Source organism: Triturus cristatus, chromosome 6 (assembly GCF_964204655.1).
Source record: "Triturus cristatus chromosome 6, aTriCri1.1, whole genome shotgun sequence".
NCBI lineage: Eukaryota > Metazoa > Chordata > Amphibia > Caudata > Salamandridae > Triturus > Triturus cristatus.
This window is the reverse complement of record NC_140589.1, coordinates 1,791,512,652-1,791,535,097: the sequence shown is the minus strand read 5'-3', so window position 1 is coordinate 1,791,535,097 and position 22,446 is coordinate 1,791,512,652.

The following is a 22,446-nucleotide window of genomic DNA, read 5'->3' as shown; positions in this document are numbered from 1 at the left end:
GAATCTGGGATAAAATTGGCCAAGGATTCAGGAAAATCGGAATTTGGTTTGCCAATCTTGGGAAGGGAATTCTTGGTTACATCTTGAAACCAGTCAAAATAATTGTGATTTGTGCCATTATATTATTGGGTGCCGTCAGAGCCTATAAGTGGCATAGAGCAAGGCAGATTGAGAATTCTCTTAAACTGGAGGAAAGGAGAATGCAGAGACTGCAGGACAGTCACTATGAGAATCTCTAGAATATGGAAAAACTTAGACAGGGAAAGATGGCTACTACCTCTGTTTAGGTTGGTCTTTTCTGCAGGGAGATCATTTTTCATGAAGTGAACCAATTGTGATGACACTTGTCATCAGGGGAGGGAGTTAATAGAGCTCAAATTCGCTCTTTATTTGTAGGGGCTCGTTATAATCATGGTTAGTCCGCATCCACATGTAATCTGATGTGTTAACGTGAAATGTAATAACGTGCAAGTGAAATGTTAGAGTTTTATTTGTGTAATCAAAGAATTAACATAGTAAATGTATGAATTTAGTTAAACTACACGTGTGAAGTATAGTCATGACTAATGAACATGTCTTTTATAATGGATTTTATAATGTGTGTGTATTAAAGTTCATATATGCAGGTGTTTTATCTGTGTGCAACGTTCTTATGTTAGCCAAAAACTTGGTAGGACTAACTTTTGTTTCTCACTGTTCGCTCGTGGGTTGGAGGTTGTTAGTTAGAATTTATGTTCTTATGGAATTCTTTTGTTTCTTGTCTCCAATGCAGGTTCAGGAATTAGGCCTCGTTAGTATGAATAACATCTTTCTTTTAGGAGTTGGACAGGTATAAGGAGGAGAGGGTGCCTTTGAACAAGTGGAGCTGAGAAAGTAGGAGGATGACATTTGTGTCTGGAAAGGCCTGGGAATCAAGGTCATCGAACAAGAGACTGGATATCCACTACCTCATGAAAGATTACCTAACAATAACTGTTTAATTGGATAAAAGTGGTCTTGTTTTGGATTTGGAGGTGTGATAATCGACTTTTTTATTGGGGATAGGGACAGAGTCCGAACTCACTTCTGCCTTACCTGAAGAGAGGATTACATCTTAGAACGAGCTCTGTAGCTTTACGCTACTTGACAAATTTTGACGAGAGTGCTCTTCTTAGGAAGTCTTCACGTCCTGACACCTTTTGAGGAGCTTGCCTTGGAAATGCTAAGTAGGGATGCCATGTTAGAATAGTTTAGGGACAGACCAATGCATTTTACTTATGAACTGCCAATGAAGACTTTTCTTGATGTAGTTTCGATAATTCTTTGTGTCCTGATTTAATTCGAGAATTTGTATTTGTATTAGTGCCTATGTTCCTTTACATTCTCGTAATGACGTGTTTGTATGTCCAACTGTTCTTGCCATTGTAATAACTATTCAAACTTAGATAAAGAGTCTGTATTCCTTTAGAGTCATGGGCATTGGTAACGTATAATTGATAGATGAATTTCTCTCCTCCACACTTACAAGCACGAAAAAAGAGCCATCGGCGAGGGGTTCCAGAGTAAGTCTAGAACGTGGAACCCGGCTTCTCCACATCAATAGTTTCTCCTCTTATCTCTTGGTTAACCCTCCATATGATGAAACTCTTATATTCCTTAGGAACCTTTCTCGTTACTTCGTATATTTGTGGATTTCTGCATGAAAATGGGTTTTACAATAAAATAAAGTAAAAAAAGGCATGACACTGAATCCTATAAGTAATTGAAATGTAGCTAAGTGTTACAATAAGGGTTGCTTGAAAAGCTTGCAGAAATGGATTGCCATGATATGCAACTAAGTGCATGGATTCAGTGACACACCCAAATCTTGAACAGCTCGACATCCTTGTGCTATTGACTAGAAGTGGTTAAAAGATTTTCTCTACAGTTTGGCTCAGGAGCTCCATGTCCCAGACTTAAGGTATATCATGCAAAGGCCTTAACTATCTGTTGGGCTGAAATTAGGCCATGTAAAGGCTGCTTATTAGTCCTTCAGAATAAGTTCCAAAATTGGCTACTTGTACCTTCCTCTTCTGCTTACTTACTCCCCATGGACCTGGATTCAGAGCATGACTTAATCATGTTTGAGTCTGGAATCAAACCTCTGCTGTACTCAATTACATTATGGTCATCGACAGGACTGGACACGTTGAGCTATTAAAAGGTACCAGTTTGAGAGACCTACTCTGGTTGTCTGATGTCATCTCACTTTTGTCTATGGGCTTGAATTTGAATTCGGAGAATGGGTTGCTCCATGACGAACATGATGGATGTATTACAAGTGCCATGGAGGATAATTCACTTGTAATACGGCGGATACAATATGCGTCACATTTGTGATGGAGTGACCCATCCTCTAAACTCTAAATAAGGGCCTAAGTCTAATATATGCCTTTCCGCCTTTTAATTACTGGTAATACTACAACCTTTTAAAAAGAAGAATACCAATTGTGGTTGTTAGAAAATTAGTTCCTGGTTGACTGGGGTATAAGCCCTGGTCAAGCAGTAACCACAGGCCGAGTCAGGGTAACGCACTATTACACCCTTAATTAACCTGTGCTCCCCCTCTGGTAGCTTGGAGCAATTAGGCTTAACTTGGAGGCAATGTGTAAAGTATTTGTTGAACACATCAAACAGAAAAACAGTGAAAACACCACACAAAAAGATTTCACACCTTGTTAGAAAAATTGTCTGTGATTTCTTAAATCAAACTAAACAACAAAATCAAATCAGTCGAACTTGAGATATTGAATTTGAAAGATTTAAGTTTAAAAAGCGCTAATTAGCAGAAAGTGCTCTTATGGAGATATGGTCCCGCTAGACTGGGACAAAGTCAAAAGTTCAGGCTGACCGCAATGGAACGCGGGCCGGCTACAAAGACCCCGTTAGGCCTGCTGTACAAAGTACCTTGAAACCAGGTTGCGGAGTGATGCATGAATCTGGGTCGAAGAAGTGAGTTGCAGCAGAGGCAAAGCATCTATTCCATCATATAATGAAGCTGCTGTGCGAGGACCTGATGCATCGAAGTTGAGGATCCTCTTGACAGGGACTTCTGATGTGAAGGACGGTGTTGAGGATGCGAGGCACAGCTGAGGCGATGCATCGGTTCCAATGAGCGCTGAGGCTGCGATGCGGAGGTCTGTCATCGATGTGGCTGTTGACAAGGGATGTAAGGAGCTTGTGGCAGGAAAACCATCATGCAGTGCTGGTTCTGAAGATTATGTTTCAGTACCAGATGCAGGATGCAGTGGCGGATGCAAGTCTTTTCTGATGGTTCAAACCCACACAATGCGTCTGTTCTGTTTGAAGATGCACCGCTCAGCTCAGGAGATATATATTATTTTTTTTAGAGTTTTATATAGCGCGAACTAGACCCAAGATATCGGGTATCAGAGCGCTTTACATGAGCACCAGTTTCGTTACAGAAGGACACATTCATTTTTGTTCGGCACGGGGAGATAATGGGCCAGATGTACGACCTGTGAAAATAGCGATTCGCTATTTGCGAAAAATTGCGAATCGTAAATTGCGAGTCGCTATTCGCTACCTACTAACACACCAGGCAACATGATTGCGAGTCTGTATACACTCGCAATGCTATTTGGCCCACTCGCTATTTGCAAGTCGCTATTGTCTCTCAAATAGCGAGTCCCATGGAAACAGCGATTTTGCATGCGCTATTTGCAAGTGTGCATAAAAAGGCCAATAAAGCACTCACAAATAGAGATTTGAAAGAAAAAAAAAGGATACACTTCCTGTTTGCGGTGAAGGACCCAGAAAACAGGACGTGGTGCCCAAAGCAACTCCAGAACAACAATCAAGCTCATGTGCAGGTGCAGCAGCACTGTTGGACACTGCTGAGAGAGAAAAAATGAGCAGCAAGGAGAGCAACAAGAGAAGCAAGCATAAATGCCCTAGGAGTAGCACACCGCTCCATAGATGATATTAAAAAACGGTGATATGATCTTCGCTCCAAGGCGAAGGAGAGGCTGGCAGTACAGCTGGGAGCTGCGAAAAAGACCGGAGAGGGACCATACACTTCAGCAGAGCCAATACCAGCTGAAGCAATGGTGGAAGCTACCCTGGAGAGGGCAGCTATAGCAGGCTTTGGGAGCCTTGATACATCCCAGCAATCCAGAAATCCTGGTAAGCAAACATGCATGTAAAAACAACAAACAACACTAGTGTTGCATCATAGGAGATGTAGTCTGTGACAAAATCAGTGTAGTGAGGGAATGACTTGAGCTGATAAACATTTGTAAAACCACTGAAACAGTGAAACACATTGTTTATTATGTTCTGTCTATCTCTTTTGTCACATAGACACACCATTGGAAGCAGACGACACTTATGAGGACACACAGGGTAGCCTCGAGCCACAGCAGATGGAGGAAGGGCAGGACGTTGGGGAAACAAGTGGGGACAGGTCTTCTGATGTCCCATCTACTGTGGCTGCAACCACTACAGAGTCAACACCCACTGTCACCTCTGCTGCGCAGCAGGACACAACACTATGAGGCCCTCTCTCCACCCAGGTGTGTCTCTCACGGAGAACAAAACAGTCCTTGCGTCGGTCCCAAGATCTGTCCTCCACTGGGTCAATCATTCAGGCCATGTCTGCTCCAATAGACCACGAAATGGTGCAATTACAACGCCTGCAAAATCCATTACAAAGGCAAAGAAATGTCAGGATGTCCCAGGGGTTCCGCATGGTCACATAAAAACTGGCAGAGAATCAGACCAGTATAGAATCTAAACTGGATGCCCTCACCAACACTGTGGCAGACTTAACAAAGGAGTGGTCTGCAGGAAGAGCAAATCGGAGGCGCATTGAGGGCAGCAGGGACAAAAACATGATAATTTGAACAGGGCAATCAATAGGTTGTCGCATGCTACTAACAAACATAGCCAGCGCACACTTGGGCTGCAAGTGGAGATGGGCCACTACAGTGGGGACGTATCATGTGGGCCTGAAAAAAATACAGCAGCAGTGGAAACACTGCAGACCAATCAAATCATCGGGGGATGTTGGCATTGGTGGCACTGACAGTGAAGTGTCGAGCCGGTGTCGCATTTCGGCCACGGAGACAATAATGATATGCAGAAGCAGCAGACCCCACCTTGGGCTGGGTAGTGGCAGCTCTGGCCAGGCTACACGCAGGGGCAGGAAATGAACTTTTGTGTTCACCAATAAGATTTCATGTGCCTTTTAATATTATTTGTGGTGCTGAAACCCAATTTGTATTTTATTTTACGGCTTATTCCTACAGTTACTAATGGACATGTTGTCCTACTTTGATAATGGATGCATGAAAATTAAAACACCCTTTGCTATTCACAATTTGTTCTGTCTTTTGTACAGCTGAGTGTCTAGCTGGTGTGTATGTACCTTATAGAAACAGTTGCTGGCAATCTGGTCCCTGTGCCTTCTCCCCTCTGCTTCAGCGTTACCATTCCTTCGTTGAATGGCAGGTGGTCCCGGGTCATCATCCTCAGAATCTGTGTCAGACACATCCATGGGAATTCCACCCCTGAAGGCCATGTTGTGCAGCATGGCACATGTTGCCACAATTTTACAGACTGTCTCTGGTGCATACTGCAGAACTCCACCACTCTTATGCAGGCATCTGAAGTGCTATTTCAATATTCCAACAGTACGCTCAATCACTGTCCTTGTGCGCCTGTGTGCAGTGTTGTAGCGCCTTTCATGTATGTTGTTGGGAGACAGATACAGTGTGAGGATACACAGACACAGGGCATACGCACTGTCACCTGTTGCAAGATATATGATGTTGATGTTAAATGCTTACAGACATGCAAGTGAATAAACATTCATCTGGGGATGATAGATACCTAGGAGGTATCCATCATCAAAGTCACCTCTTTCTAACCTTTCACATAGACCACTGTGCCTGAAAGTAAATGCATCATGGGTACTTCCAGGGTATTTAGCTAGAGTATCTGTAATGATGTTTTTAGCTTCACACACTACTTGGATATTTAGGGAATGTGTGCTTTTTTGGTTACGAAAAATGTATTCAATGCGGGATGGTGGACATAGGGGCACATGTGTCCCATCTATGCACCCTATGACCTGTGGGAACCTTGATAATGTGCAGAAATCCATTTTTGTTTGGTTTAATTCCTCATTATCTCGGGGCGTGTATATGTGTTGATGTATTTGGTATAGCATGGCGTCTAGGAAATTATGGAAAAAATGCAAAAGCGTACTCTGAAACACACCACCAGCCACTGCAATGACATCCTTGTAACTACCAATGGCCAGGGGATGGAGGGAGCACAACACCTGCACACGTGTGGGAATTGCATTCCTGCGCATGGTTCTACTCTTAAGTTGTGGCTTCAAGGTGTCAATGAGCTTTAGTGTGACCCTGCTATTTAGCCTGTACTGCTCATAAATCTCTTCTTCAGTCTTATCCAACAATGTCAGCCTGACTCTGAATATCCTCCTCCTCTGCAATGCCACCATTATCCGCCTCCTCCTTGCTAACATGTACAGGGCAGCCATTGTGGAAAGGTTTGTGGTGCATTCTGGGTGTGTTTTTATAGGTTGTTCCTGATTACCACCTGTTTCAGCTTAGTGGTAAATTGCATACGCAAATATACCTTTTTGCGCGTTGTCGCAATTTGTGACTACTCTGTACATGCAATTTTGCGAGTAGCTAATTGCGGTTCGCAATTTTGATAACGCAAAATGCATGTGCAAATATTGCGAGTCGGTATTTACTCGCAACTTATTTTGGGCTATTGGGAATGCTTTTTGTACATTGGAAAAATACATTTTTTATGCGCAAAACAATTTTAGAACCAATTTTGCGCATGCAAAATGGTCGTATATCTGGCCCTAAGTGATTTTCCCAGAATCACAGGATGTTGAGCGTTGTTGCCGAGACTCAAACCCGGTTCCCCAGCTTCAAGGTCGACCGCTCTAGCCGTAAGGCCACATCCTCTCCACAGAGATGTGTCGATTCTGCTCAGGAATGTGTCGATCAGCAGAGGATGCATCGGTTCCACTCAAGAAACACCTCAGACCCACTTCCGTGGGTCCAGAACTTGGGTGACACTACTTGGCAGGGCAGACTCACAGATTGCAGAGTCCAGGTGCAGAAGCAGGTAGGTTGGACGTCTTTTATGTCCCTGAGGTTTCAGCTCAGGAAGCCAGCTGCCTAGGCCTTGGAATCACTCTAGGTACAAGTCATGCGGGTCCAGTCTGGTCACCCAGGCAAGAGGGCAGCAAAGACAAAGTTCAGCAAAACATTATTCCAGCAGAATGGCAGTACTTCTTCCTGGCAGAGTTGTTACAGGTCCAGAAGTTTACTTAAATGGTGGTATCAGAGGTCCAGTACTTATATCCAGTTGGGCCTTTGAAGACGGGGAGACTTTAAAAATAGGACTTTGAGGTGCACTGAGGTCCTGCCCTTCCTGCCCTGGCTCCAGACTCACTACAGGGGGGTATACAGCCCTTTGTGTAGGGACACGACACAGCTTATACAGGTGTAAGTGCCGCTGGGTCCCTCTCATCCTCCCAGGATGGTCCATCAAGTCAGACCTAAGCTCCCATTGTGTGTTGCTCTCTAGGGGGAGTGCACAAAGACCAGTTGGCACACACCCCAGACAAGTGACCAGAGACAGACAGTAGGCACCAAAAGGTGAAAAAAAGCAAATGCCAACTTTCTAAAAGTGGCTTTTTCAAAATTGTAATTTAAAATCCGACTTCATCATAAGCTAGGGTTTTAAATAAGTTTGGGTGGTAAACTCTGCTCTGCTGGCAGAGTTTGTGGAGTTTTGCCACTCGGTGCTCTACTTTGAGTGCGGAGTTCTGCAAAAACTCAGCCACACAGTGAAGTTATCCTGGTGCCCACCCCTACACTAGGTGCCAAGGTGCTGTGTTTTTGCCACAGGAACTTGCCTTTACATTATGGCTGACTTGTGTGAGCCATATGTTGCCTCGTAGACTTGGAGACGCGTAGATAGCCCGGCCCACACCCTCAGATTATTGTGGGGGTTTTGATGCGGACGTCGGGAGAGCAGATGGAGGAGCAACCTCACTGCTTGAGGAGAGGCCCACCTGTGTCCTCGAAGCCCTCATACTGTCCCCCTGGATGGATGTGATCCTCTGCCTTCAAGGGTAAGATTCAGCAGCTGCAGCATGCCACCTATGTGCACCTGCTGTTGGTGAACCTTTGATTTATGTCCACATGCTTCACTTATGATCTTCCACAGGTGCAACAATCCCCCACGCTTACTCTGCTTTCATGCCTCCTAAATCACCTATAGTACTGCTCTAAGTATATCCCCACTGTGTCGCGCTTCCCTTGTCTCTGTACTTTACTTGTAATTCTTCCACACATGTTCCACATCTCCACAGGTAACCTATTTCCCATGCCTGATGCTTTACTTGGAGTACTGCTTCATGTGTAACCATCCTCCACATGTGCTGTGCATCGTGTGTGTCCGTGCTTCACTTGTTAATCTGCCCTGCATGTACCCATTCTCACCACAAATACCTGTTCCCCGTGACAAATTCCTTACGTGGACTTCTGTCTCAAGTGTAATCCTCCTCCATATGTGCCCTGCTTCCCCTGTCTCCTCTCTGCTTCACTTGTAATTCTGATTCGCGTGTACCCCTTCTTCACAAGTACCCCACATCCCGTGCCTGAATCTTTGGGCCATATGTAGGTGGGCTAATACCGGTCGGTAACGGCCGAAAATCGGTAAATTTTCCGTTACCGACCGATATTTAGCCCTTTGAGATGTAGGAGGCTGGATTGAAGGATTCGGTAATTTACCGATTCTGTATTTTAAGAAATTGGTAAAATACCGAAACGGTAAATTACCGAATCCTTAAATCCTATTTAGGGAGCACTCAAGTGAGTGCATTTTTGGTTTAAGGATTCGTTATTTACCACCAACTACAAGTTGATGGTAAATACCAAATACCTTTTCAAAAGCAATTTTGTGCTTTTTTAAAAGTGCCATGTGGCAGACATACATGCCCTTAGGGCATGTATGTGCGCCACATGTGCACACATGCACGATTCAGGGGTGCAACAGGGTGTCAATGTGACACCCTGCCACCCTTGCATATGCTCCCCCTATTACCGATTCGGTATTTACCGAATCGGTAATAGTGAATGGCTTCCCATTCATTCCTATGGGCCTACAGGCCCATAGGAATGAATGGGAAGGTATGCCTTATTACCGATTCGGTAAATACCGAATCTGTAATAACGAATATTACCGAATCTGTAAAATGTACCGATTTTTTATCTACATTCTATTTACCGATTCTTAAATACCGAATCTGTAAAATTCGGTATTTAGGAATCGGTAAATAGAAATTACCTACATATGGCCCTTTACGTGGAGTTTAGCCTCAGGTGTATTCCTCCTCCACATGTGCTGTGCTTCACTTGTAATTCAGCCCTGTGTGTACCACTGCTCCACAATTATCCTGCATCCCATGTCACATGCTTCATATATAATGTTGCCCCTGCTGTGCACCTCCTCAACAAACGCAGCCATTCCCATGACCCGTGTTTCAGCATTTCACATGCAGTCAAGCTTTCCCCGTAGCACTGCCCCGGATGCACCTCTGCTTTCTCTGCTCCTGTGTTTCATGCATAACACTGTCTCAGGCGATCTCTGACTTCTGTGTATCAAGGTTTTATGCTTGGGTCCTTTAGGGTGACCCTATATCCCTGCTCCACGCGTATCATTGCCTCCTATTCTCTATCTCCCACGCGGTCCTCTGATTCCCGTGTACTCCTGCTGAAATAGTAACCGGTTGCCAGGGTTGAACTCGGGTTTTGACAGGTTGGACCAATCAATGGACAGCGGTACCACCTATATTTTTTGCAGATTTTTTATCGTGAACCTGGACCAAGGACTTTAGAACTATGGGGCATATTTACAAGGGCATTATCGCCGCTTTAGTGGCACTTTTTGCCGCTAAAGCGGCGATAATTTCATTGCCCTATTAACAAGGCAGCGCTAAAATGCATTCGCGCATGTTAGCTGCCGTTTTAGTAACGTCACGCATCTTAGCGATATACATTGCTAATGAGATGCACAGTAGGCGTACCTTACCGTAACACCATGACAAAAGGTCCCCAACAGGACATCACATTATTTACAAAGTGGCCCCGGAACCATGAAGCGATGATGAAAGCCGCGCTAACCGCGGTTTACGCCGGATCCTTACGCCTGGTCAAAACTTGACTTAGGCATGTTTTGAATGGGAGGTGGATTCTTTGGTTATGTCCACACTCCCCTATTATCAAGCTTTTCATTAGCGTGTGAAATCATCGCTTGATTTCACACGCTAATGATGAATATCGCCGTCTATCGCAGGTTTGGACATCGCCTGTGAGCAAGGCATTGTAAATATGCCGCTAACACGGCGATGTAAACCAGCGATAGGCGGCGATATTCTAAATCGCGCTAAGCGGGATTTGCGATGTTGCTGCGATTTGTTGTTAATATCCCCCCAAATTACACTGCACGAGGTCGGATATATTTTTATGTCCAGTGAACTTAAGTGATTTGCCCAGATTCCCCCAAAATGTAAGCATATGCCGAGCCTCGAACCTGGCTCCCCAGTTCTAAAGTTGGTCATTCTGACTGTTAGGCAACATCTCGACCTTGGTACCACACAAGCAACGATGGACCAGCCCAGCCAGGAACACAAGCAGCGGTGCACTGGCATTGTCGTGACTGGTGACCACAAGCAGAAGTGCACGAGCACAGGCCCGAGCGCGAGCAAAAGTACAAGAGCACGACCCTGGGAACAGGCAGCAATGAACCAGCACGGTCATGAACACAAGCATGGGTGACGTAGCATTGTCAAAAACGCAGGCACCAATGCATATGTATAGCAGGTCCACGGGCAGTGGTGCACCATGCCCATCAGCACTCGTGCACCAGCACAGCCAGGATCATAGGCAGCAGGGTACTGGGACAGTCAAGGGCGTAGACAGCAGAGTGTCAATGTTACCAGAAACCCTAGACATCAGTGCACTAGCAGAACCTGGACCATGGACACTAGTGTACCAGCACAGTCAAAACACTAGACATCAGTGCACTAGCAGAACCTGGACCATGGACACTAGTGTACCAGCACACTCAAGGCACTAGACATCAGTGCACTAGCAGAACCTGGACCATGAACACTAGTGTACCAGCACAGTCAAGGCACTAGACATCAGTGCACTAGCAGAACCTGGACCATGGACACTAGTGTACCACCACAGTCAAGGCACTAGACATCAGTGCACTAGCAGAACCTGGACCATGGACACTAGTGTACCAGCACAGTCAAGGCACTAGACATCAGTGCACTAGCAGAACCTGGACCATGGACACTAGTGTACCAGCACAGTCAAGGCACTAGACATCAGTGCACTAGCAGAACCTGGACCATTAACACTAGTGTACCAGCACAGTCAAGGCACTAGACAGCAGTGTAACAGCAGTGCCCGGAGCCTGCACAGGAGTGCACTAACACAGCATGGACTCTGTACAGTGGTGTACTGGCTGTGGCACAGACTCTGGTGACACCGAGCTCTGTAGGATTTCCGTGTAGAACTCAGATGCGGGCCAACCGATGGATGAATATGCAAATAGCAGCCCATTTACGCCCACGCATTCTAATGCATGTCATGCATATTTATCAGCAGAGAAGTGAAATCTGACTGATTCATGCATTCTGACAGCTGAATGTCCAAGCATCTCTCTACCGGGGATTTCACTGTAAATGTTTACAGCCTCTTGGAGGGCTGTGGCACTAACACGACCAGGGATTGGGTTAAAGGTTCCTCGTCCTGCTAAATTACGAGCGGGGTAGGTGGCACCGGTTTAAGTGAAGTCAGGTGACCTTCCATGCCTTAGATACTGTTGTGAAATAGTAACTTTCAAATTTACTGCTCCTATTGCAAATGAATTGCCACTTTGATAACAGGCACTGCTGTTTCCTAACAGATACCCGCTCTCTTTATAGGCACTCTAAAGATTCTTCTTTGTGTTTGGATTCGATTCCGTGGCCCAGAGCTAGCTGCAGTGGACACTGAATGCGTGGAGCTAGCTTAGAGTATAGTAATGCAATAGCACTCAGCCCAAAATAGTGATAAGTTACATCACAGCAAGAGTGAATGCACTTGTAACCCGTTTCAGAGCATCACAGGGTAGTGCTGGCATGAATCACTCGCAATCTAGTCTTACACATGGAAATCGTTGGCAGGTGGGTGAGCTGTAAACTTCTTGTCTTATTTGTCGAACCGGTTGTGAAGTATTCAGTGTAAGCTCAGACAAATCCGAACCACAAGTTGAAGGAAACAGCCTGTGCACATGAGCACAGGTGAGTGCACGTGGAACAGGTTGTGTGGGCAGGTGCGATACAAGCCGTAGTGCCAGGCGCTTGTGCGTGACCCCTTCTTCGGGACTGCACAGGTGCGAGAAGGGGGAAATGCAGGAGCTGGGTATGTCCCTCCAAAGTCTGCACTAACATGCAACAACAGTGCCTACTTCTGAGGTCCCACGATGAGCAGGACTGAAATCACTTGAGGCCTCACAAGTGGTATACACCAAATAGGGGTGGCCAAGCAATATTCTGCCTGCATGCGGAAATCTGCGCAATTTGGCGGAAATTTTTGGTAACTCCACAGAATTCTGCGAACTTCGCCCAGGCCCAGTTTTCAATTAGGATTCCAGAGACACCAGACTTGGGGGTCGTATGTCTTCCCAAATGAAAATTACAGTTATAAAATGTGATAAGGTAATCCTAATGTTATCCTAGGCCTTGCTGTAGTAAAAAACGACTTTGAGAGTTTTTCACTCCCAGGACATGTAAAACTGAAAAGTACAAATCCTGCCTTTTACATATATTGCACCCTGCCCTCTGGGTTGTCACCGGCGTGCCTTAGAGGTAACATATGCTTAAAATGGGAAGATTTGTGCCTAGCAAAGGATTTATTTTGACAGACCAACATGGCAGTGTAACCTGCACACACAGGCTCTGCAGTGGCAGACCTGAGACATGGTTAATGGGCTACTTCATGGGTGGCACAACCAGTATTGCAGGCCTACTGGTAGCATTTTGAATTTACAGGCCCTTGGTACAGGGTGTAGCACTTTAGTAGAGACTTAAGTAAAATAAATATGCCAATTGGTGGTGAACCAATATTACCTTGTTTAGGGGATAGAGCGCAAGCATTTTAGCACTGGTTAGCAGTGGTAAAGTGCACAGAGTCCTAATAACGGCAAAAACAAGGTCAGAAAAGTGGAAGAGGCAGGCAAAATGTTGGGGGGGGGGGAGAGCACCCTAAGACTGTCAGGTTTAACACTTATATCGATGCAAAGAGCTTTGCAATTAGCAACATTTCGATTTTGAAGAATTAGCTTCCCGGTCATTTAAAACAATTGGGAATCTATGGGAATTGATGGTGTACACTCTGAATATCGACACCAGAATATCAATGGGACACAATATTGAGGACAAAATATTGAACATAAAACCTAGACAGGTAAGTGAATCTAGAGTTTCCAACTCTACATATATGTACCTTCGTGATCGATATCTTCAAGCTACATCGATGTGGTGTTAGGAACAGTAAATTCATGCTTTCCTGTATGTACCTAGCTTTCGATATTTTGTCACTCGATCGTCTGTCCTCAATATTCTAGTACCATGATATTCTGGGGCTGATATTCAGTGGTACAACTGAATGGACTTGGATCATTGAGAGCAGGCACTTTGTTTTATGAATTTAGGCATGAAATCCTGCCCGCCATGTCATTAATCTCCAAATGGGGTAACCTCTTCTCTTTGCCCAGTCAGATCTCATTTGATTCTAACTGGATATTCCGGAGGCAGAAGTGCCTTTCTTCCATTATTGCTTATTGTGATTACCATAAATAGTAACTACTACCTTTTTATTGAGCTTCTGAAATTAAATCCTACAACAAGAAACTCATATTTCTGGTTTCATCTTTGCTGAGTAACTGTTTCCTGTGCACTTATGAACAATCCATTGTCAGTGTTTAATTAAACTTAAAATAGCGGGCTCTGATTATTAAAAATGAGAACATCAGTATTTTAAAAAAGTGCAAAAGGACAATAGGTCTGTAGAAAGGAAGGGCGATGATGTAAACATGAAAAATGCATAAATTATAATATCCTACAGTCAGTGCTTAGTGGAGTTCCTTTTTCCCCCTTCGTCGTGATCTGGAACCTTCCACTCCATTTGGAACATCCCACTTCCTGGAGGAGTATTATTGAGAAATTAAAAAAAAGAATGCAATCTTTTGGCACACTAGTGGTAAATATAAAACTCTACAACAAGGAGAGAGACTCAAATGTGTTTGAACCACTTACAGCTTGATTATGAGTTTGGCGGACGGGTTTCTCCATCACAAACTGTTGCAGGGATTTTGCGGAGTCACAGAACTATGCTTGGGATCATGGCACCTTAGTGGGCAGGGACTGAGTCATCCTACCACCTGACTACCCATGAGCCAGGGGACCGACTAGCTAAAGTGTCTCACTTGCCCACCTACTCACTCACAGTGTAGCAAGTGGTTAGACACCCTAGAACACAACACTCCCGACTTTCTCAGGAATTGTGGTTACAGGACACGACCTTACGCTCTCACTCTTGTACCAGTCAACAATAAGATTAGACAAAGACACGAGAAAAAGTATAAAATGTTTATTTTAACTAACATGCTCTGGCATGCTATGTATGTGCTACAACAAGTAGAAGAATGCCTAACACAAATACGGTCAGCATGGCAAGTAGTCCCTAAATCATAAAAGGGGCTGCCATTATATAAGACAGTGAGACCTAACCCCCATCCCCTGATTATATATTAGAAGGTCTCTGGGGGATTATTTACAATCCCCTTGCGCCGCCCTTGCGTCACTTTTAGTATGGGAAAAAGTGACACACAGGTGGCGCAAGAGGCTTGTTAATAAGCCCCTGGGTATTTAGCAGCAGACCCCGTACCTCAGTCTATAGATGGGATATCTACATCACAGGAGCTGTCACGCTCCCTTCTCTGGAAATAACACTCTCTGACTGTGTGTTACCCACCCGTGTATACCTATATGACCAAGGTACATGTTCCCAAACAACATGACAGATATGCCGCCCACCATATTACGAGTTCCATTATATTCCATTGGATATAATGGAACTCGTTAATACAGCGAATGGGATATCCGTCAAGTTTGTTATGGAGTAATCCAGGTAGCCATTGTCGTTAACCCTAAATTAGCATGAGCCCGTGCCAGACTGTCCTCTGCTTTGCACACTTTACTAGATGAACATAATTTTGCTTTGTGCCACCCTACAATTTTCACACAGAACATACTGTTGTTTTGAGTTCTGCTCTTTGCTGGGGTTTGCTATGGAGTAACCCGTCCGCCAAACTCATAATCAGGCCCTAAGTAGGAGCTGGTCTGTGAGAGAATCTATTGTATGAAATGTAGGTGAAACTCGTGTCACTTTATCTATGATTGTTGTGTAGAAATTCGGAGATTAAGTAGATATACTTGTGTTATGTGTGTAAATTGTTCTGTGTTTGATTTCTTGTGTTGCAGAAATGACTATATAGGATTTTAGGGATTTATATGAAATAAAATCAGTTGAGTGATTGTTGGAAAAGCATTGTAGTAGGGCTCAATTTATGATTCGTTTTTTAATTTGAGGTCAGAATCAGATTAGCTTGTTTGACAATCTGGCAGTTCTAGATGGGCAAATCTGACAAGTCACTCTGTGGTACATTTTTGAGACTGTGTGTGGGCTTTTACAGCTGTGTGTGGACACATGTAGCGAGCGTCTTTATGTAAATGACTCTGTTGCAGTATCAGGGTGCTGTATGCCAGAATATTGTGTACAGAAATATTTTCCTAAATAACGTTTACAAAAATACTGTCCCATTGGTATAGATTTTAAATTACTAACTGCACTGGAGCAACATTTTGGTAGATATTTGGGACATGTTTTCGGACACCCAGAGCTTAATTTGAGCCGGTGGGTTTTGGTGCTCAGCACCAGCAATTACTCATCAACACCAGTGGGGAGTTAACGTGATTTGGCAAGAATCACAGCAAATGTTGAGCGATGCCGAGACTCAAACCTGGCTCCCTAGCTCCAAAGTCGGAAGCTCTGGCCATTACACCACATCCTCTCCCAAGTTTCATGGTTAGTAGCTGATTCTGTTTAAAGTGGCGCTAACAGGAGAAATGGGCTGGTGGAAGCTGCCTCCTAACGAAAGTCCGGCACTTATGTCTTTCACAAAATGACCACTGCTGAAACCAGTGTTCTAATATCACACTGCAGCTGGTAGCTCAGTGCTTGTGGTTATAGGTTGCACTGAGCTCACAGAGCAGTGCTTGGTGGAGTCGCACATAGTAAGGAAGGCGCTCTATCATGTCATGTAGGGAATGTCATGCAGGTGGTGCGTTTCTAATTTGAAAATAAATTAACTGCCACTCAATCCACCACAGCTGCTGCATACACACCTTCCCCATCTCTCTAACTCTACACTGTCCCTCGTGGCTTGGGCACTGAATTCACCACTGAGTGCCTATTGCCAAATTTCAACTGAAGCACCAGCACCAGCACCAGCTAATTAGCTGGGTGTGGCCAGTGGGCAGGTGGGAGTTGGTCACTTGCCTGGCAGTATAAGCTTTGTAAGTGTATGAGGGGATTGATGGTAGCCTGGCATGTTCTCTCAAGCATTGCTGTAGGAAGATGTCTAACACAGTGGTGGAGAAGTCGCTGAGCCAGTTGCACAAACAAGATTTTGTTTGGCATAAATTGGGGATGGGCGTAACTGTTTTATTCTTTTTTGCAAAATTACTCAAAATTATGTGAGAAGAGTACTCCAGCATTTAGCACTATTTTCTTAGTGCAAAATGCACCTTCGTGTCCGAGGATGCATTTTGTGCTAAGAAAATAGTATTAAATGCTACAGGACACGAACTGCAATAGCCAGCAGCCGCTCACTCTCTCCTAGGGGGATATTTATCAAGGTTTTGCGTCCCCCTTGCACCACACAAGGGGACGCAAGGACCACACAAAACTTGAATGAGATTTATCAAGTCACGCTAAGCCACCTTGCGTGGCCTTGAGTTGCTTAATAAATCTAGAGTAAGGCAAGACATCACAAATCGCTTCCTTTCATTACTCTGTGGCAAGGAGGTGCCCATGGGTGGATAATGGGTGAACCCAAGCATCCACCCACTGATTCTGACACATTCCCAGGTTTACCAACATTGTTAGACCTGGGATTGCATTAGAATTGTACACCTTCCCACCAGAGATGCAACGAGAAGAAATATCTTTATTTCTCCTTGTTTACTCTTTCCATCCTGCAGCACACTTAGAAAGAGCAGAGCAATGTTAAGGATTGTTTTTGTGCATGAGGTTGCCTTCCTGAACAAAACCAATCCCACCTGCAACGCAGGTGCCCTTGCAACATGATGCAACAGTGCCTGCATTGGCGCTAGTGTGACAGCGCTACGAAAGGACAGGCATTCGCCATACAATAGTAAATATGGTGTATTACTGCCCTTTAACGCAGAGCAGCAAGGTGGCGTGCTGCGTTGTGTGAATTTTGTATAAATATGGCCCTTAGATCATTGTTCCTGTGCACCAGCTGTACCGGTTTTGCCCCACATTACTCTTAATTACTGAGGCTGGACTAATCATGCAATTTTGCATCACAAGAGTAATGCGTAATTACAGAAATTATTCCAATTACCATGCGTAAATTAAAAATTTACACAGGCCTTGTATAAATGTAATTTCTTTCATAGCGCATTTACACTTTAAAAAAATCACGCTGTCTATTGTAATCTTCCTTAGCTCTTTACTAAACATTTTTGTCACCATCACTATTGCAATAGCCTCTGCACTGGACTCCCTAACTTATCACTATCTAAACTTCAAAGAGTCCAGATCCATGCTGCTCATCTCCTGTTCAAACTGACGCAATATGACCACTTCATGGCTGCAATGAAAGCCCTTTACTGGCTCCTTGTAAAGGGTGTACAAAGCCTTACTTGGAAAGGCACCCAATTACTTGTCAAAGTTGTTTCCCTTGGTCTTCCCCCAATCTTAACTTTCTGTCAACCCTTCTGACTTGTTACAAGAAATTAGAAGAAATTACATCTGATGTGCAAGCCTGACCATGGTGTAGCTCTCTACTTCTGTCTTTACACATGGGATCTGAGTTTCTCAAATTCAAGAGACACCTAAAATACCATTTCTTCAAGCAGAGTTTTGGATAGCCCTACCTCTGTCTGCCTGTATTCTTTTTCCAGAACAAAACCCAAAGTAACTAGATAAGGGTTAAACTAAAATAGCACTTTAACATTAATAACACCAAAGTGAAATGGCTAAGAAGTCCATCAAAATCAGGATGAAGAGAGAGCCTGGGCCCTGGGTTTTGAATAATTCTACGTATTATTTAACAAGTGTCTGAACCCTGACTGAACATCAGTGAGAAGGCTGTTTTATTTCAAGTGTGATGAAAGTTGACATATGACTACTGGTTTAAGGACTTTTGAAAAAAACAACCTAGGTCCACTGGAGGCTTCTGTTCATGTGGCGAGGTAAAGGCCAGTTTTGCCTTGACCCCATACACAGGGAGGTTTTGATTGGTGAAAGGTAAGGGTGCAGAGAGATCCAGCTTAACCAGTCTTGCATTACAAACGTCCCATAAAGGGATGGCTTTAGGAAGGACATCAAGTTATTTCTGACATCAACAATAGTGTCTAGTGAGAACTCACAAAAGAGGGATAGGACAGGCAGATACTATTGGGCGAGAGTCATCATGAAAGTGCTGGTGGGAGGGATGCTCTCTCTTACAGCAGCAATTTTGCTGCCACCAGGAGGCTTGATATTAGCTTATGGGTTAGTGTCTTCTTATAGAAGTATTTATTTTTAGCAGTGATTCAAGCTGATTTGTGGACCCTAGCGCACACTCTGTATGATGTACAATGAGATTGTAGCTCCAGTTCAAATGACTTTCCAGTTCCCTACCTTGACTTTCAATTGATAAAGGATGTCTGGGAACCATTTATTGGTCTTCATGAGATTAGGCTTGTAGGTGGACAAGGGGGCAACAGTATCTGATGCACAAGAAAAGTTTTGAGATGTACTTGAATTGTCTCAAGTTCCCCAAATGGAGTCCAGTAATTTTTCTTTCAGAAGCAGCTGTGTGAAATCAGAAGGTTTGAGATTAGGTCTCTGTGGAACACAGTGTTCTCGGTTAGAAAAATAATTAGTTTTTTCACTAAACTAAATTACCTTTGAAACGTTAATTAAACTATGGTTGGACTGAAACAACTGCTGGGAGCTGATTAAGAGTTTAGTCACCATTTCAAATAAGCCAAAGTAAAGTCCTTGTGAGTGAGTTGGAACATTGATGGGCTGAATAAAGCCAAGTGTTTCTATTTAATCAATAAAGTTTTGATTGTGCAAGATGGATGGATCATCTATTCATGTATTCAGTAATGGGCACCAACTGCCTATGGGTTTAATGGAGCACTTCACTAGGAGGGAAATAGAAAGAGACATAAAGGGGTACTCTGGGCCCTAGCGAATGTTAGGAGTTCATCCACGCAAGCCAATGATTGAACACCACATTAAAAACCTACATCTGTAATGACTTGCCTTATCCCTCTTATCTCCCATGTTGCTTTTCTTCTTTTACTCAATAGCATGTTCTCTCCCAATCTTTCCTTCTCTGCCTATCTTTCCCCCATCTCCTGTCTCTCTTCTCCTCTCTGCCATACTTACATTCAAGATGGCCAACGAGCTCTCTTCACAAATCAATGAGGGAAGAGGAAGGAGAGAAGAGGGACAATGCTGCACTACCCATTCCCTCTCTCTGGGTAGAGTGGTCCTTGCCTTTAGTGTGGTAATCCCACACACGTGAGACATACTGGAGAAGCCACAGTGGGGCTCTCTCTAAAGTTCCTATTAACCAGCCATAGTCAAGGAGGGGAAGACATATGACAATTAAATCACTATCTGCTGCACTATACATGCAGTGTTGTTGCCTCATGCCAGATAGTCCCAGGCCATGCTTTCACCCACTGCTACTACTCACCATTTTCTGGGTGTCAGTGACTAATGAACATGCAGCCCCCCTAGCTAATACAAGTCTTAGGAGTTGAGGTTGCCTCTGGTCACTCCACTGGCTCCAAATATTCCTGCATCGTGCACAATATTTTCAGAAGGCCAGTTACCCCAAGATTGTGACATCTTGTCTCTGAGCCAGGCTGTTTCCTTGTCTCCTCAAACCCTGACTGTATCAGCTGATTGCCGTGTTCAAAGGCTATTACATAGAGAAATCAATACATTATTCTGCTTGGATCTGAGTCCAGCAGCCAGTCCCGGATCCATATGCGGTCAGTTCTAAGAAATATTTCTCAAACTTACACCAGCCATAAATGCTGATGTTAATCCCTCATTCCGCTTGATGGGTTAAAGTTTTTTTAAAGATAGGGTTGTTGGTCTAAATATACTAGCTGTGAGAGGTATAAGACCCAGTCTGTGGCATCCTCCAATGGATAAGTAACAGCTCGTGCCATCCTCCAATTGTCTCTGACTCTGCTGTCTATCTTTAAAAGTGAATTAGCCAGAGCATCATCACAGGAGGATATCAAACTAAAGCAATTGCCAGCGCTGCAGGGCAAGGTGGCAGACCTCTCAATCTACACATATATATCCAGGGTACCATCAGATTTGCCCACGGTTGCATTGCACTGGTGTTGCAAGCAAAGCCTGGAGTATAAGGTCTTCCTACCTGAAAGTGAAATGTCCCTTTCAAACATTATTTTTTATTATAAAAGTTGGTGTATATATCAGCACACAGACACAGGCCTATATTTAAGGCACCTCAGAGGTAATGTTAATGGGAGTTATGATTACCCATCTCAGTGGTACTAATTTTATTCTCCCTAGAAAAATGAAAATCTGATTTTGTCGCAATAAGATTCAAACTTTCCTCGTCCTGGTTGCCCTAGTTAACCTCGATAGTAACACTGACCACCAAGATATCTTACAAGCTATATCTGCTGGGCAAGTGCTCAACTTAGGAGTTTAAAGTACCTGCTGAGGGAGGCTAAGGCAGCTCATGATCTCTCCATTTAGCAGCTCATAGTATAATGCCTCCAATATAGTGCTGAGGTTGGTAATGCTATTGATAAAGAGATCTGGGTGTAGTTTGCTGCTCACATGTTTAAATAATCATTTACCATTTTGGAGGGTTATTATTATTCCGGGTGCAAAGCAATGCACTTAACCTTTTCATCACTTTTGTAACCCAGAATAAGATGGTGTATCAGCCTAAATTCCTGAGGGGACACTAGAGATGAAGAAGTTAGACCATGAGTCTGGGAAGGAAAGGGACCTGATTGAAGGACTGGAGAAGGTGCATTATGGATACCGTTATCTCATCAAAGGCAACATCAATTGACTGATTGTGGGAAGAAAAGTCGGACTGTGCCATTGTTTTCATCTTTTTGATGGAGAAGGAACATAATGATTTTTGCTACTTCATTTGCCAAGCATTGCCTGCTGTAGGCATAAGTGCCTGCGGTTTCCCATCCCTCAAAGATCACCGAGACAGCATGTCTTAAAACTCAGAGATGCTCAAGTTACAAATGTGAGCTGAGTTTTTTCACTACCTACTCTGTAAATAGGGGCCACTTTTGGTGCTGAGGCCTCTTTTTTGTCCCTGTCCCACTCTGATTGAAAACAACAGTATTAAAGTGTATTCACGCGTGCTGTAACCAGAATCAGACAGAGACAAGACACATAAAGCAGAGATCTGCACAATATTTACAGCCAGCAAAGCAAATATCAGGGTGCCATAGAAACAATAAACTAACACAAACATTGCTAAAGCCAAACGGTGTGTCATTGACTGCTAGTTTTTTGGCTTTATCAATAATTTTGTTATCAATGGGTTTTTGTAAAACTTTATTGGTGGGGGAGCTGCCAGGCCCTTTGCCAATATAAAAAAAAATGTCCGACATCAAAAAATGTTTTTGGGCCTTAAAAAGCACACATTGCCACAGTAGTGCACTGAAAGGTACTACTTTGTGTGTGGATGTGCTCCGCATGAAATAGCAAAATGTTGTCACTCACCGTGCAGTCAACAAATGGCCGAAGTGGACTTGACCCACTGACCCATACTGTATGCTGTAGAGAGTGGAAGAAAAATGTGAATGACACTGCAACAGACTGATAGTGGAAGAGGATTGTCTTAAAGTGGATATGAGTATATTACACATATTACTTTATCAAATTCTAAAGGTCTTGTAGGATGCAGCCTGTTTCCTTAAAGGAAAAGATGCATTTCTAAAAGAAAAATGTAACTTTTCTTTTT